This window comes from Podarcis gaigeae (assembly GCF_964106915.1).
Source record: "Podarcis gaigeae genome assembly, chromosome: 2".
NCBI lineage: Eukaryota > Metazoa > Chordata > Lepidosauria > Squamata > Lacertidae > Podarcis > Podarcis gaigeae.
The window spans coordinates 34347314-34362058 of NC_139679.1; positions in this window are offsets into that span (position 1 = coordinate 34347314).

The window sequence follows — 14745 nt, forward strand, 5'->3', positions numbered from 1 at the left end:
CAGGGACAGCCCGTGATCGACCGGTAGATCATGATTGGACAGGCCTGGATTAGGTGATCCTCATGGCCCCTTCCAACTCTACAATCTACGATTCTATGTAAATAACCATTAAAAGGGCTGGCTCGTCTCACAAAATTTTAAACAACTGAATAGGCTTGTTGGCATAAAAAGGTCTTCAAGAGACCTCAAAGTTAGCAGTGAAGAAGCTTGCCAAATGTCTGCTGGAAGAGTATTTGCACAGTCTGGGGCCAACCTCTGGTAGAAGCCAGTCAAGGCTCTGTAACAGCGCTCCTCTGGATGATCTCAGTGATCAAGCTGGGATATAATAGCTCAGATCACGGACCAAAGTTGGTCAGGACTTTGCATGTTAAAATTAACACAGGAGCCTTGAACCTGCCCCAGATGCATATGGGCAGCCAGTGCAGATGTTTTAGGAGGGGTGTGACATGGCGCCAGCCAACTGCCTCCATCAGCAGCTGAGGCACTGCATACAGCACTGGCTGGAGCTTCTGCCCCAGGCCCAAGTCCACCCCCAGATCAGACCCACTGCAGTAATTCTGCCTCAAGGTAAACAATGCATGGACCACAGTGGTCAAGCTATCCCAATCCAGATCCACAGCTGGTGTATCAGACAAAGCTGCTCAAAGGCATTCTTTGGAAGTATTTTTCTCCCATTTTAATTCTCCTCCTTTGCTCAGATACTGTTAATAGAATGTGGTTATTGGTGTTTTTCTGGGTGTTGAGCAAAAGCTCATCTTTGTTTTAAATGATATGTGTGGTTTTGTGGTCTTTTGGCTAGACAGTAATTCCCCAGTTCAAGTCACACTGACCAGAAAAAAAGAGAAAGCGGTGCAGCAGCCTGGCTTAAGTTACTTGATGTCTAGCCAGGGAATACTGGGGAGAAGACCAGGGGGGTGTCTAAAGGGCCCAGAGGACTTAAGACATCCCAAGTGGGGAGGTTGGGATTCTAGGGCAACATAACCTTTACATATGTATCTAGTGGCAGCAGCAGAAAAATGATGCAAGTTTGTGGAGGGAGGGAAGATGGGTTTGAGGAAGAAAAGGCTCATCGCTGAGGTCCAGGAACTTGAGCCCTCAATGTCCTGCAAGTAGCCTCACAGACAGAACTGGGAACATATTAGTCCCGCATTAGGGCCATTTCACTTTGTGGAGACCTTGTGGGCTGCTCAACAGTGTTCTTGAACACTGGGGACAGTAAGGAATTAACTCAGATTGTGAGACCAACTCTGAAACCCAAGCCAAGCCCATGTCTCCACTGGTGGGTTGCCATAGCCATATGCCATGGAGGTGACACTACCCACATCATTTGAAGAAATATTGTTATTTCTGGCTCCACAAATGGTCCACAAACAATAATACTTTGGAGGTCCTGGGCCTCAAGGAGGTTAGACTGGCCTCGACTAGGGCAGAGCCTTTTTTAGCCCTGACCCCAGTCTGGTGGAACGCTCTGTCGCAAGAGACCAGGGCCCCGAGGGATTTGACATCTTTCTGCAGGGCCTGCAAGACAGAGCTGTTCCACCGGGTCTTTGTTCTGGGCAACGTTTGACCCCCTTCTTTCTATGGGACCCTGTAAGTAAGTGGCCTTCATGGTTCTTTCTAACGGCCCATATGGGACCAGCACAGGTGGCCGGGCCTGGTGAACATTTAATTCCTTACTCCTACGGTTATGGTTTGTGGGTTCCCACTTAATTTTATTTTGATTTTAAATGTGATTTTGAATTGTATTTTAAATCTAATTGTTTGATTTGGGTTTTTTTAATGTATTTTTATTGAAGATTTTCTTGATTTAAAAAGGTATGTGCAATGTCTCTCTCTCGTATTCCCCCCCCCCATGTAACTTTTTTTTTTACAAATCGGTTTCATTTGTTGAGACATCAGGAAGAAAAGGGGGAAAGAGGTAGAGGGGGGAAGATGAGTGGGGCTGGGGTCGGGTGGCAATGTTTCTATTTTCGTTAATATATGTGGGGTTTTGTGTCAGCATTGCTTGTGTACGTTCTCTGCTGTTCACTTGTGTTCCTTTGGTGGTGAGACAGGTTGTGGGTGTGGCCTAGGGTGTGGTTGTTCATTTGTGGTTGCCTGTGGTGGTCTTTGTTTTCATGTGTGAGTGGGGTGGGTGGGTGTTTGCCATATTGATTTGTATGCTGTTGGTGGTTTTTTGTCATTGTCTTGTTGGGCTGTGTGTGTGATAAAGGGGAGCCATACTGGGGTGAAGGTGTCTTCTTCTGTTTGATTGTTTTTAATGTATTATATATGTGGTGTTAGCTGCCCTGAGCCACGTCTTGGCCGGGGAGGGCAGGGTATAAATAAATATTATTATTATATTATTATTAATCCCTGGTTTTGCTGTTGGGTTCTTAAATGATCCAAACTGGTCCCAACCGGGTCACTGAGCACTCAAACCATGGGTGGTTCAACCCTTTCCTTCCGGCTTTGAATAGACAAAGGGTCCGTGAGGTAGAATTTGCCTTTTGGGCAGATCTGCCAATGTCCCGCCGTTCCAGATGCTGGGACTGTAGGACACAGCGGTGGCCACAGTTCTCAGGAGGAGGAACCAGAGAACACAATCAGCGAGTGAGTCACCGAGCGGAAACTTTTCACCTCGCTGCATCTTGTCATGTCCGTGCACTGAGGCTGTCAAAAAAACTTTAAATTAATTGTGCAGACAAGCAAGGGGTGGAAAACAACAGTTTCAGCAAATCAACGTAATTTGCAGGGAGATGGGCGAGTTGCTGGCAGGAAATGTAACGAGGACAGAAAGCGTGTGTGGGGGGGTGTTAATGGCTTATAACTTTTTAAAGGATCTTGGGCTGTGGCTCTCTAGGGCCATCGTCTCAGTCCAGGCCGCAAATCCAGGAGCCGGCAGGGAAGCATGACAGCAGGACGGTTTGACACCTCCTGGCTCACCACAAGGGATGAACCTGCTAGGATGCCAGCAGAGTCAGCAGCTGCCAAACGGAGCCCAGGGAATGCCCTTGCCTCTTACACAGCTCTCAACCAAGCAGCCCTCCCTCCAGGCAAGAGCGAGAGCTTCCTAATATTTTGGGCTATGCTGCTTGCACTGCTCTGCTGATGCACCCCTGCTCACAGCGGTGTCCTAGACAATTCCAGCATCTCCAGCAAGCGGCCTTCATCGCCTTGCTCCAGAGCAGGGCCCTGGGAGGGAACTCACGCTTCCTTTAGCACCAGGAATCCCTCTCCCCGACATCTCCCTCTGGACTTCACCCGACAGCTTGACTTTGGAAGTGGCTGTGGACCTGGCTCCAAGGTTAACACACCGGTGCCTTTACCTCTCTGGTTGGAGGTGGAGAAAAACAATCAAGCATGTTATACAATTGAGCTAAGGCAAGGCGTTACATCCCCAGAGGCTCTAGCAGATTGATTCCTTTCTTTGCAAGGGCTTTGTAGATAGGCCACTCATTTCCTATGCTGGTTATTTTGTTTTTCCTCTGGACTCTTTATTCCTCTTTGCAGATTTCCTGCACAGTTCATATTTTATTCCTTTAAAATAGAGGCTCTGCTCCTGTATGGTGTGTGTGTGTGTGTGAGAGAGAGAGAGAGAGAGAGAGAGAGAGAGAGAGAGAGAGAGACCTTGAAACAATCTTCTGTCTTAACATACATTCCTGTCATTTCGAATCTGCAAACCAATTAAATTTTAAGTGGGAGCCTCTGCAGTGCAGTAGGGGCTGGTGGGGAGAAACCAAGGAAGGATCAGGCCTGTGACTCGGAGATTTGCTCCACATTTCACCTCCTGGGACCAGAGGTGAGAACTTTTCCCATTTCTAACCTGCAGCTACAGACCTGGCACATTGCAAATCTCCCAAGGGATGTGGCAGACACTTATGGCATGCCTGCAGTTTTAGGTGGGATGAACCAGCTTTCTGACCCAAATGCACCAATGTTCTGTCAGCTCCCACCTCATTACGACATAACAATCAGAGCTTAGCATAGGCAACTGATTGTCACACACAGTTGTCCTAAGCAAAGTCCTCCTCCAGTTCTGTCATTCTACAGTGGACGTATATTGGGTCGACTGAACTCAGGTGTGTAGCTGGATAGCCCTGCAATAGCTGTCAAAGATGGTTTTTTTGCCAATATCTGGTAACTTCATTATGTACTTCTGTGCCCAGAGCATCCCTATGTGGTGCCTGGGGTTTTGGATAGGTCTGTTGTGGTGTGGCTGAGCTAACATTTCTTCAGGAAGATTATTTTCAGGTTTCTAAGCTTTCAGATTTCCTTCCTACCGCTTCATACTGAGCTAGTTTCAGGGAGTTTGGGATTCCTGTTCTCAAGCTGTTGTTTTGAAAGTGCAGAAAAGGAAAACATTCTGCCCTGAATGAAGGAATGCTGGCTAACAGTGGAACTTGTCCTGTATCCATTTGGAGGCTATGAAAAAAGTGGATTTTAAATCTATTTACAGTAGAAAGTGTAATAAGAGAGTGTGAATGCCAATACAGGCAATCATTCCTTGTACCGGGTGAAGAACCTATTTATTTTGTTTGTTTTCCGATTATGCTGAATCAATCATGTGAACTTCTCCTCCAGAAGCACAAGCTGTAATTTTGCTCACCTTTAGTGTCTCCCTTAATTGTGGAAGTTGTGGGTTTTTATGCTTATGACGAGGGGTTAATGCAAGTGGTGTAAACATGTCTGTTTTTGAAGCTGCTCTGAAAGTGGGCAACCCAAGCATTAATGAATTAGATCACCCAATAGCCTCAAGTTATTTAAGAAGACCTGCTAATTTCACTTTGTGGCAGTTGCGCACTGTTGCAATCCTGGCTGTGGCACATTCTCTTCAAAAATAATGCCCTCAGCTAGTGGTGCTTCTGCATGACAGCCAAAAACAAGAGCAAATGGGGTGTTGGAATCTACATCTTCCCTGGTTTCTAAACGTCCTGGTGCTGTGCGGGAAGCCTCAGAAGTCAGGAACCCAGTAGCAGCTGCAAGGATGCTGGTCCCAGAACATGATGTTGAGATTTCTCAAATAGAGATAGTTTCTCCCAGCATGCTGAGCTGTTGGATTCTCTCTTTTCTGTGTCCTGTTGTACTCTGTGCCTTCTCTTCCATCCCCTGTAAACAAGCTGTGAGTTTTAATTGGACTGAGCTGCAGTGGGGAGGAAAAGGGAGACTTTGATAATGAAAGAAAGGGGTTGGTGGCACCTCACGTCCTCGTAAGACTCTGCTGCACACCTAATCCTCCCTGCTCATTCTCAGGAGTTTGTAGGGCAAAAGGATTTTTCAGTCCATTTGCTCACAGAGGCCATACTCCTTTTTTATATACATTTTGTTCTCCCTTAGGAATAAATCAATCCTGCCTTTAAAAGTCCCCTTGTCAACATACAAGAAACATTTTGTGTTTCCGAAGTAAAAATTCAGAAGGAGGCCGCAGTCTTCAGTCAGATATCATTTTTAACAATTATCTTCCATACAGTGGTGAACCAAACGTAGTCGATCCAAGCACTAATTTTTAAAAAAGATTTTTAGATCCATATCCTATTCATTTTAATAGGTCAATTGTGCACAAATTTTGTGGTTTGAATTAAGCAAAAAGTGAGGAGGCGGAGATGAACTGGGGTCCCCTTTTGTTTGGAATCTCAGGTGAGTTAGCCGTGCAGTAAAAGTTGCTCCCAGGACCAGTCACCACAGCGAAGCAGAGAAAGGTGTTCCAGAAAGCACTGGAGGTTTTCTAGTGTTGTCACCTTGAACCTAAACCACTGTCATTTCAGTGCCCTCAGGCTAGCCTTCCTCAATGCCTCCTGCTAGCCACTTATTCCTCTTTATTATCTCCTGCTTACCATCCTTGTTGTCCTGCTCTGGTGCCAGAGCCTCGAGGACGAGGTGGATCAGGAATTACAGGACCCTGGAGAGCTCAAAGCAAGCCACTTTCTCTGACAAAGGCGGAAAGCAGACTGAGCCCTTTCAAGCCTCTGCTCCCAAACTACCTCTCCCAGGCTCTGCCCTTTTGTGAGGAACTTAGATTCTTAAAGGGCCAACCCTCTGTCAAGCTGTGGTTTGTTTTTGTCTCATATTTTCTTATGTTTCTTTGCTAGCCTTAATTGTGTGTGAATTACCTGCTATTTTATAACCCCTGTGGATTTTATTATTATTATTAAAGTAACAAACATGTCCAAAAACAAAATGAAACCAACAAAACACGAAACCCCTTCTCTCATGAAGTGCCTTTTCATCATCCACAAAAGCCTTTATTTCAGTTTGGCTTAGGTGCATTTGTCTGATGTCTAGCCAGTCACAGCCACCCAGTTCAAACACCTGAGGTTTGAATGATACAAATGGCTACCAAATACATTTTGGACATCCATCCCTTGAGGAGTAATAAAATATACATGATAAATAATAAGGTAGGATTCATAAGGCACTTTTTACATGTGTGGTTATCTCAACAACCATTTTAATAACCTTGCATGCTAGGCCAGTGCTAATATTATACCCATATTACAGATAGTGTAAGACGAGAGCAGGGCGGTTTGGCTAAAGGCTACCCAATGAATTTCTGCTTATCAACCAACCATATTTATATCTCACCCTATCTGGGCCCAACAGGCAGCTTATAATAAAATACATATAAAAACAACACCTTAAAAAACAGCCCTTCACCTGTTTGCTTTTAAGTCACAGCTGGTGAACTGAGTTCTAAAGGGGTTTCAGTTTCAGGGATCAGTGTCTGGCAGCACCTTCACAGGTCTTCAGTGTAAATGCAATTTGTTGTAATTAAATGGGTCTTTCACTTCGGCTATTGTCCCACTTCCCCGATCTTCCCTTCAAGGATCTATAGTCTTGTCGCTAGGTACCTTTGCACTCTCTGGCACACAAAGGGAGGCACTGGAGTCCGACTGAAGCAACCAAGTCTCACATGAAACACTTCCTATGAGCACAAAAGAAAACTAACGAACCCAAGTGGGGAACGAGGCTTTCTGGCAACCAATAACCCCTTTCCCATTGACTGCTGCCGAAAGACAATTTTCAGAACCCGTCTGGCAATTTCCAGCACCTTACATTCCGCAAATTGTAGCTGAAGTTCAGCAGCATGGCCCCCAAAGAGGAAAGGTTTGGAAGGTGTGCTGGTATCGAAATTAAGGAGGACCAGTCCCCCACACAGCCCACACTTTCAGGCTGGATTCATAAAATACATATATTGGTCTCCCCACCCTCCCACCTCTCCTCCTCCTCTTTCTCCAGCAACCAAGAAAATATTCATAAAGATGAGGTGCAAAATTCCTCTCCAACTTCAAACACATTTCTCCTGGCTGCCTCTCCTTGATTCCTGGAATATCCCCTTGGAAAGCAGTGGATACAACCAGCTGGCAACACACATTACCAAATGCTCACTTCCCCCGTTGAGGCAAACTTCCAGATTGCAGCAGCCACTCATTAAAGGGTGACGAGGGGGGGGGTTGTGAGTGAAGGGGGGGGAGCGTTTCATAGCTCCTTTCAAAGCAGAGCTTGAGAACATTAGAGAGATACACCAAGGCATCTCAAGCCATAAACAGAAAATCTTGGAGCAAGTAAGGAAAAATATTTCCATTCTGCCGTATGTTTGCCCTGTCATTGGAGATGCTATTTCAACTTTTGCCCAGACAGAGAGGATGCCATGTGAAAGGAATCCACTTTCCTAATCTCCGTGTAGTAAAAATAACTTGCATGTCAGCACCAGAGATTTCCAACTCTCCTGCCGTTGCTCTTTTCATAGACTGTCCTGCTGGGAGGCATGATGACTTTGCTATGTAGTCTCATGATCCCAAGTTATGAGTCAGAACATTCTGCTGAAATCCTAAGATTGGTTTAGAACAGGCATAGGCAACCTTCGGCCCTCCAGATGTTTTGGATTACAATTCCCATCATCCTTTACTACTCATCCTGTTAGCTAGGGATCATGGGTGTTGTAGGCCAAAACATCTGGCGGGCCAAAGGTTGCCCGTGCCTGGTTTAGAACATCACAAGTGTTGGGGAAGAGAAACGGAGGAACCTGGAAGTGTGACTGCTTATATGCAGCATTTGAAGTCACACCTATTTTCCTTGGCTGTGGCTTCTTGTGATAGAGAGAAACATGATTGTCAGAGAACTACATGTCACCTCTCAGTTGCATTGACACCTTATTGTTATGGGCTGTAGCAGCCTGTTAAAGAAAGGAAAACTGGCAAGATGTTCATCATATGCCGTTGTACATCACCTGAAAAATGACAGCACTCTCGGAAATTACTGCATTACCCAAGCTATAATGTAAATAGCACCTGGGATTCTCAAGTACCATGACATTGTTGCATTATTCCCATTTTACTGCAACGTCTGGTCCATCCAAGCACTGGCATACAACCGCATTATGTCAGTTATAGCTTTAAGAGGTGGCACTTGCCATAGTGACCGACTTAAATGCATCTCGATTACACATCAAACAATATTAGCAAACACTAAGTTTAGCCACTTCTCATATGTAACCATTAGCCAGGCATAAGAGAACCTGAGGCCATTACTGTACTCCAACTCCCATCACCCCCTGCCAGCATGGGCAATGGTCAGAGATGGTAGGAGTTGTAGTCCATCAACATCGGGCGAGCATGAGGTTTCCTAGTCATATTGCAGAGCAATTTCCTCCCTTATTTTACAAGCAGGAGACACGCTAGACTGTCCTGGTAAAATGGCTGCACTTAAACTGAAGAAGCACAAGTCATACTCAGGGCTGTTTCATTTAGTAGTTTCCAATTACCTGTTTCCTTATAAAATATCCCCATTTCCTATCTGCTGTTCAGAAAGCATGCTCTTTCTTTATTAAAACACACAGCATTGCAAAACAAACAGACAGAGCTTTGTGGTTTCCACTTCGGCACTGGTCACTGATAACCACTGAATAAAAGTGCCAAGGTAATGAAAAATGTTTACTATTGGGAAGAAAACGGAAGGAAACAGGACTCTTAAAATGAAGGGTTGGGACAAACCATGTTAATTGCTTTCATATAACTGGGCAGAACTTCTCAGGGAAAACAAGGCTATTTCTGGCCTAATGGACTAGGCCAGCAACTGTCTTGTATGCATTTACTTGAAAGAGGCCTGTGGAGTTCTCAGGAGCAGAACCAGAAGGGCCGACCCGAAACTTCACAATTAATTTGAAGCAGAGAAGACCGAAATAGAGGACACCCATCGCGTTCTATGGAGGCTGTGAACTTTTAACAAGGAACATGCCCAACACTCTTTGTAGCTGGGATGGTTTGGAAGAAAGGAACAACCCATGGAAACATGGACAAGGAATGTTCTGGCGCTTCCATGTGTTACCACAGTTTGTACTCATAAGTGGTGTCAGGGGAACAGGCCAACAGGCCAGCAATCAAAACCCTTCTAGACTGTCCTGTGTTTACACAGACACACACAGAGACACAGACAGTTCAGTGGCTGTTGGTGCCCACTAGAAATGGCAGGTCAGAAGGCAGGGAGCTCAGACACCAGGTGGAGCCACAGCCAATGAGAGACAAAACCAAATAATTCTAGTTTTGTCCCCCATGCCCTTGTCATAGCCTCATTACTGAGCAACAACAGGAAGAGCTCAGTGGAGAGAGAGGCCAGCCAACCAGAAGAGTCTCTGAAGTGTACTTGCCTGGAGGCAGAGTCATCATCTGAAGTCAGGTCCAGTCCTAGGAGCAGGTGAACAGCAACCCACATGGTCAGGGAATCCGGTGATCATAGGGTCAGAGGTCAAGACGAGCAGGAAGCAGCAAAGTAGGGCCAGGAACTAGAAGCATTGTTACCAGCTTCTAACTGCTGCTGGAAGCTTTGCTTAAGAAGGCTGAAGCCAGCTGGTTCTCATCAGCGCCTCCTCCTCCTCCTTTGTGTCCTTGAAGGCTGATCAGTTGCAGGTGGAGTCACTCCTTCCCCTTAAGGCTGCTGTTCAGCAGGCAAAGCTGACTCTTGGCCCGTGATACCCCTTCCAAGGTGATTTCTACAAGGGTCACACTGACACTAAGGAGGAGGAAGCTGAGAGGTATTGCCACCCTACCCTGTGCACCGCAGCATGTGGCTGCCCAGAAAGGAATGTGGACTTGCAGCTGAAGATAAATTGCAGACATTCCTGCATTGCAAGGGGGGTTGGACTAGATGACCCTTGGGGTCCCTTCCAACTCTGCAATTCTATGACTATTGGAGTCTGCTCTAAAAAGGCTATGGGGGTAAAATAAACCCGTTAACGGGCTACCTATTTCCCTCTTGTTATCTCTGTGCTTGTGTATAAGCTCAGACACAGACACGCACAGCTTGCATTCCCGCTGCGAAGAATGCTGTTCCTCCAAGGGTGAGATAAAGCTTTCTTTATTCAAGTGCCATGGTCTGGTCCCACCATCAGCCCTGCTGACAGCGCAGCCCCTGCATCCCGTCTTGCACTTCATCGCAGGTATATACACTGGCAAGAACAATCCCAGATCCTCTGGCTGAAGGTGGGGGGAGAGGCGTTGATCCCCTTGTCACAAAGCAAAACTAATGAGGGAGCTAGTACGGCACAGGACGAAACTGTTTCTATCAAGTCTGGAAGTGCCATGATCTAATTTACTGCTAGGAACAGCAGCAGGGTCAGGAGACCCCATAACTAAACCCATCCATCACTGTTACAGCACAGCCAGCTCTTCTGCTCCACAGAATCCCACGTTCCTTGTTCCTGGGGACCTTTTCTGTCCCGTGCAAAAGCTTCCCTGGGTCCTGGCTGGCTGGCAGCCTGGTACCTGCCAATACTGGCAGAGTTCAAAATACCAGAGGCCTTACAGGACTGGCAGAGCTCCAGCTGGAGACCCACCAGACAGTGTTGCACCAGAAACAAATTGTGGTTGTAGATCTCGCCCAATTTGATGGATTTCAAGAGATAGGCCAGGTATTAATTAGCAGGCTGCTAAAGACGGACTTAGAAAAGCCAGATTGTTCCCATGGGGTCTCCTGTGACACCAAACTGTTGTTTCTGCTACACTCCATAGCGCAAGGGTGGGCTTTATCTTGTGATACTTTTGTTGGGGGCTGCCAGCTGCTGCTGGTGGGTGGGACCAGGGCTTTTTCCCAGCACCTCTCAAGTGGGCGCCATTGCCATTATAAGAGAACAGGGGAGGTGTTCGTGGTGAGTTCCGGCACCCTTTTTTTCTAGAAAAATAGCACTTGGTGGGACCATACATTTTCTCTTCCTGCCACTCATAGCTTTTCATCATCAACAACCTTTTATTCGACCGTCAGTCAGAAAAAGTACATTTGTCAATACACCGTTAAACATCCAGGAAGATTTTAGAGCTTAGCCAACACTAAAATGGGCTAAACAGATAGCACTTGGTGGGACCATACGTTTTCTCTTCCTGCCACTTATAGCTTTTCCTACCACCCTTTTCCTGCTACTTCCCCCTCATTGCCACCTAAAGGTAAAGGTAAAGGTAACCCTGACCGTTAGGTCCAGTCACGGACAACTCTGGGGTTGTGCGCTCATCTTGCTCTATAGGCCAAGGGAGCCAGCATTTGTCCGCAGACAGCTTCTGGGTCATGTGGCCAGCATGACTAAGCGAACCAGTGCAGTGCACGGAAACACCGTTTACCTTCCCGCCGGTGCGGTACCTATTTATCTACTTGTACTTGAGATGCTTTTGAACTGCTAGGTTGGCAGGAGCTGGGAACTGGGAGCTCACCCCATTGCGGGGATTCGAACCACTGACCTTCTGATCAGCAAGCCCTAGGCTCTATGGTTTAGACGACAGCGCCACCCGCGTCCCTACATGAAATTAAATCAAGGGTTATGAGGAAGTATGATCTAGGGCTGCGAGTTGCACACCCCTGCTGTAGCTGCTGTCAACTATCTCTAAAACAAAGAATCCTGAATTAGGTGCTCAGTCCCAGAGGGGGTTTAACCATTCTGCCCTTGCTTCAAGATTAATACTGTACTTGAGAGGACATAACCACAAAGAACTACCCAATTACACTAGGTCCACTAAGTCTGGACATTACTGGGATTTCAAAGGTGTAATTGTCTTGGGGAATTTCCAAAAGGTGGCACTTTGTCCTGGATCTTAGGCTCAACCATTTCAGGGGTTCCCTTAAAAAAACTCAACAATTAAAGAATGAAGTGGCAACATCAGGAAGCAGTTGGACATATGTTTGTAACAGGAGCAGGAAATCTGTTTTTTTTTTTAAAAAAAAAATTGTATTAAATTTAAATAATTTGGATTAATTTGTTAAAATTTGGAAAACTAATAAAAATTAATAATAAAAAAGCTCAACCATTTTCAAGGTGTCCTAGTTTTTACTTTTTGAAATATGGCAACCCTAAATTACACAAGGGGGAGGTAGAGCTGGGCCAAATATCATAACCAAATAGGGGTCCTTCCATATGGAAATTGGTCTAATTTAGCTAATGCTCTGCTGAATAGGGGGCTTATGTGTCTCGGAAAGTCCCTTTCCTCAAATGTGGGACGATGTGGAGGTAGCCCTACTACAGGGAAAAGAGAACCTTTGGCCCTTCAGATTTATTTTACTCCAACTCCCATCAGCCCTAGCTAGCATCACAATGGCCGGGGATGATGGGAGCTGTATTCCAACAACATGTGGATGGCCACAAGGTCCCTACTCCTACAAAACTGCTCTCTAACTGAGCAGCTATTGCACATTGAACAGAGACGAAAATGTTCAGACTGTCAGAAATCAACTCAGATGAACTCCACGTTTCCAACAAGGTCTTTAACATGGAGCAGTTCTGCACTGGGCTGAAAGCATCCCAAAATAGCCTGTTTCAGTGCCCACCTCCCATCACACACAGCACACCTCATTCATGTGGCACAGGCAGACTGACTCCTGGTGACTCCTGCACACCCGATACAAGATTCAAGAGGGGGGAGAGCACTGTGGTTTGAAGGGCACACATCCAGCTTCACAACAGAAGGAGAGAGTGTTGAATAATTCAGCCTGTGCTGCCCTGGTGCAGCCATAGGGAGCAGCCAGAGCAGAAGCAAATGCCAGTCTGCCCAAGAGCAGAGCTTCTTGGCTTCAGGTGTCAGTCTGTTCTGGCTCTATTTCTAGGATTTCTGGTTGAAATGTCTCCTCGTCACCAGTGGGGAGTTGGCAACTTGCAATGGCCTCCGCGGCACTTAAGAGAATTGCCCGTTCAAAGGCATAGCAATGTGGCTTTTCATTAGGAGTCAATTATCTTGTTACACTGAAAAACACCATCAGCAGCGCTCCCCACCTTCCCTGACAGCACAACTCGCTGGTGTTGAGAGGTGCCTTCTTGAATCATATAACGTGACCCCATGTTGAACCACTGGAGACCAGAAGCTTAAGCACAGGAAAGGAAGTGCAGAAAGCAGAAGGTTTAAGTTCCCAGGAGAAAGAGAGGCTTGTCAGCGATGCCATTTGCAGGCAGCCTCTTCCTTGCATGTCCCAATCACAGATACCAATGCTCGCCAGCTCAGCGAGATGGTTCTCTTCCTGCTATACTCCACAGAGTACAGGGAGGCAAACCCGCAAGTCTTTAATTTCAGAGTGTGCAAACGAAGAGAGAGGCACGGTTTATAAACTTAACAGCCCCAAATTCTGCAAAAAGTGGCAGTTAAGCTAACCAATATACATGTGTTTTCTCCCAACTGATTAGAGCTGTGAAGCGTATTTACAATGAATTTTGGAGATTTACCGGCAGCTCCTGGACTGGTGAAGTAAGTATTGGCAAGCTGGGAAAGGAATGCCGTACATGCCAGTTCATGGGGAAGGGAGCAGTGCCCTTGTTGCCCAAGGGAACATTTGTGTATATAAACAAGAAAACACTGTCCGTTTTTGTTTTCCCCTTCAAATATATGAGAGCTAGAAACTTGCTTTATTAAAAATGAAGGCCAAGCTCTGGATTCTTCCTTATGGGACTAAACCTGGGGCTATGCAGCCATGTAAAGGTAAAGGGACTCCTGACCATTAGGTCCAGTCGTGACCGACTCTGGGGTTGCGGTGCTCATCTCGCTTTATTGGCTGACGGAGCCGGCATGCAGCTTCCGGGTCATGTGGCCAGCATGACTAAGCCGCTTCTGGCGAACCAGAGCAGCGCACGGAAATGGCGTTTACCTTCCCGCCAGAGTGGTACCTATTTATCTACTTGCACTTTGACGTGCTTTCGAACTGCTAGGTTGGCAGAAGCAGGGACCGAGCAACGGGAGCTCACCCCATCGCGGGGATTCGAACCACCGACCTTCTGATTGGCAAGTCCTAGGCTCTGTGGTTTAACCTTTAACCCACAGCACCACCCACATCCCTATGCAGCCATGTAGTCTCCTCTAATTATGTACCATGTACACCATTTGGAATCTTGGACCGTGTGCTTTACTTCACCCATCCACACTAACATATGCAAGGTCAGGCCTCCATCTTCAAAGTAGCTTAACAAAATATACAGTGAGTGTCGCTCCACAACAGTGCCTAAAACAGCCTGGGGTGTCTCACTGGCAAGACGGCCCTTTGCCCATCATAACCTGAGCTGTGAGGAAAGTTAGGGCCTTGCTGAGCTTCCTCTGCAAGTCTAAAAGTAAACCCTGCAGGTGAGGAGAGGCTGTGGACCACTAGATGCTGCTGGATCCAGCTCCCATCATCCCTGACCCACTGGCTGGGGCTGATGGGAGTTGGAATCCAACAACCGCTGGGCGACTCACAAGGTTCCCCAGCCCTGAGACTGGTTGCCCCTAACGACAAACAAACTTGACCACTACTGAACATGGGGGGAAGATGCTA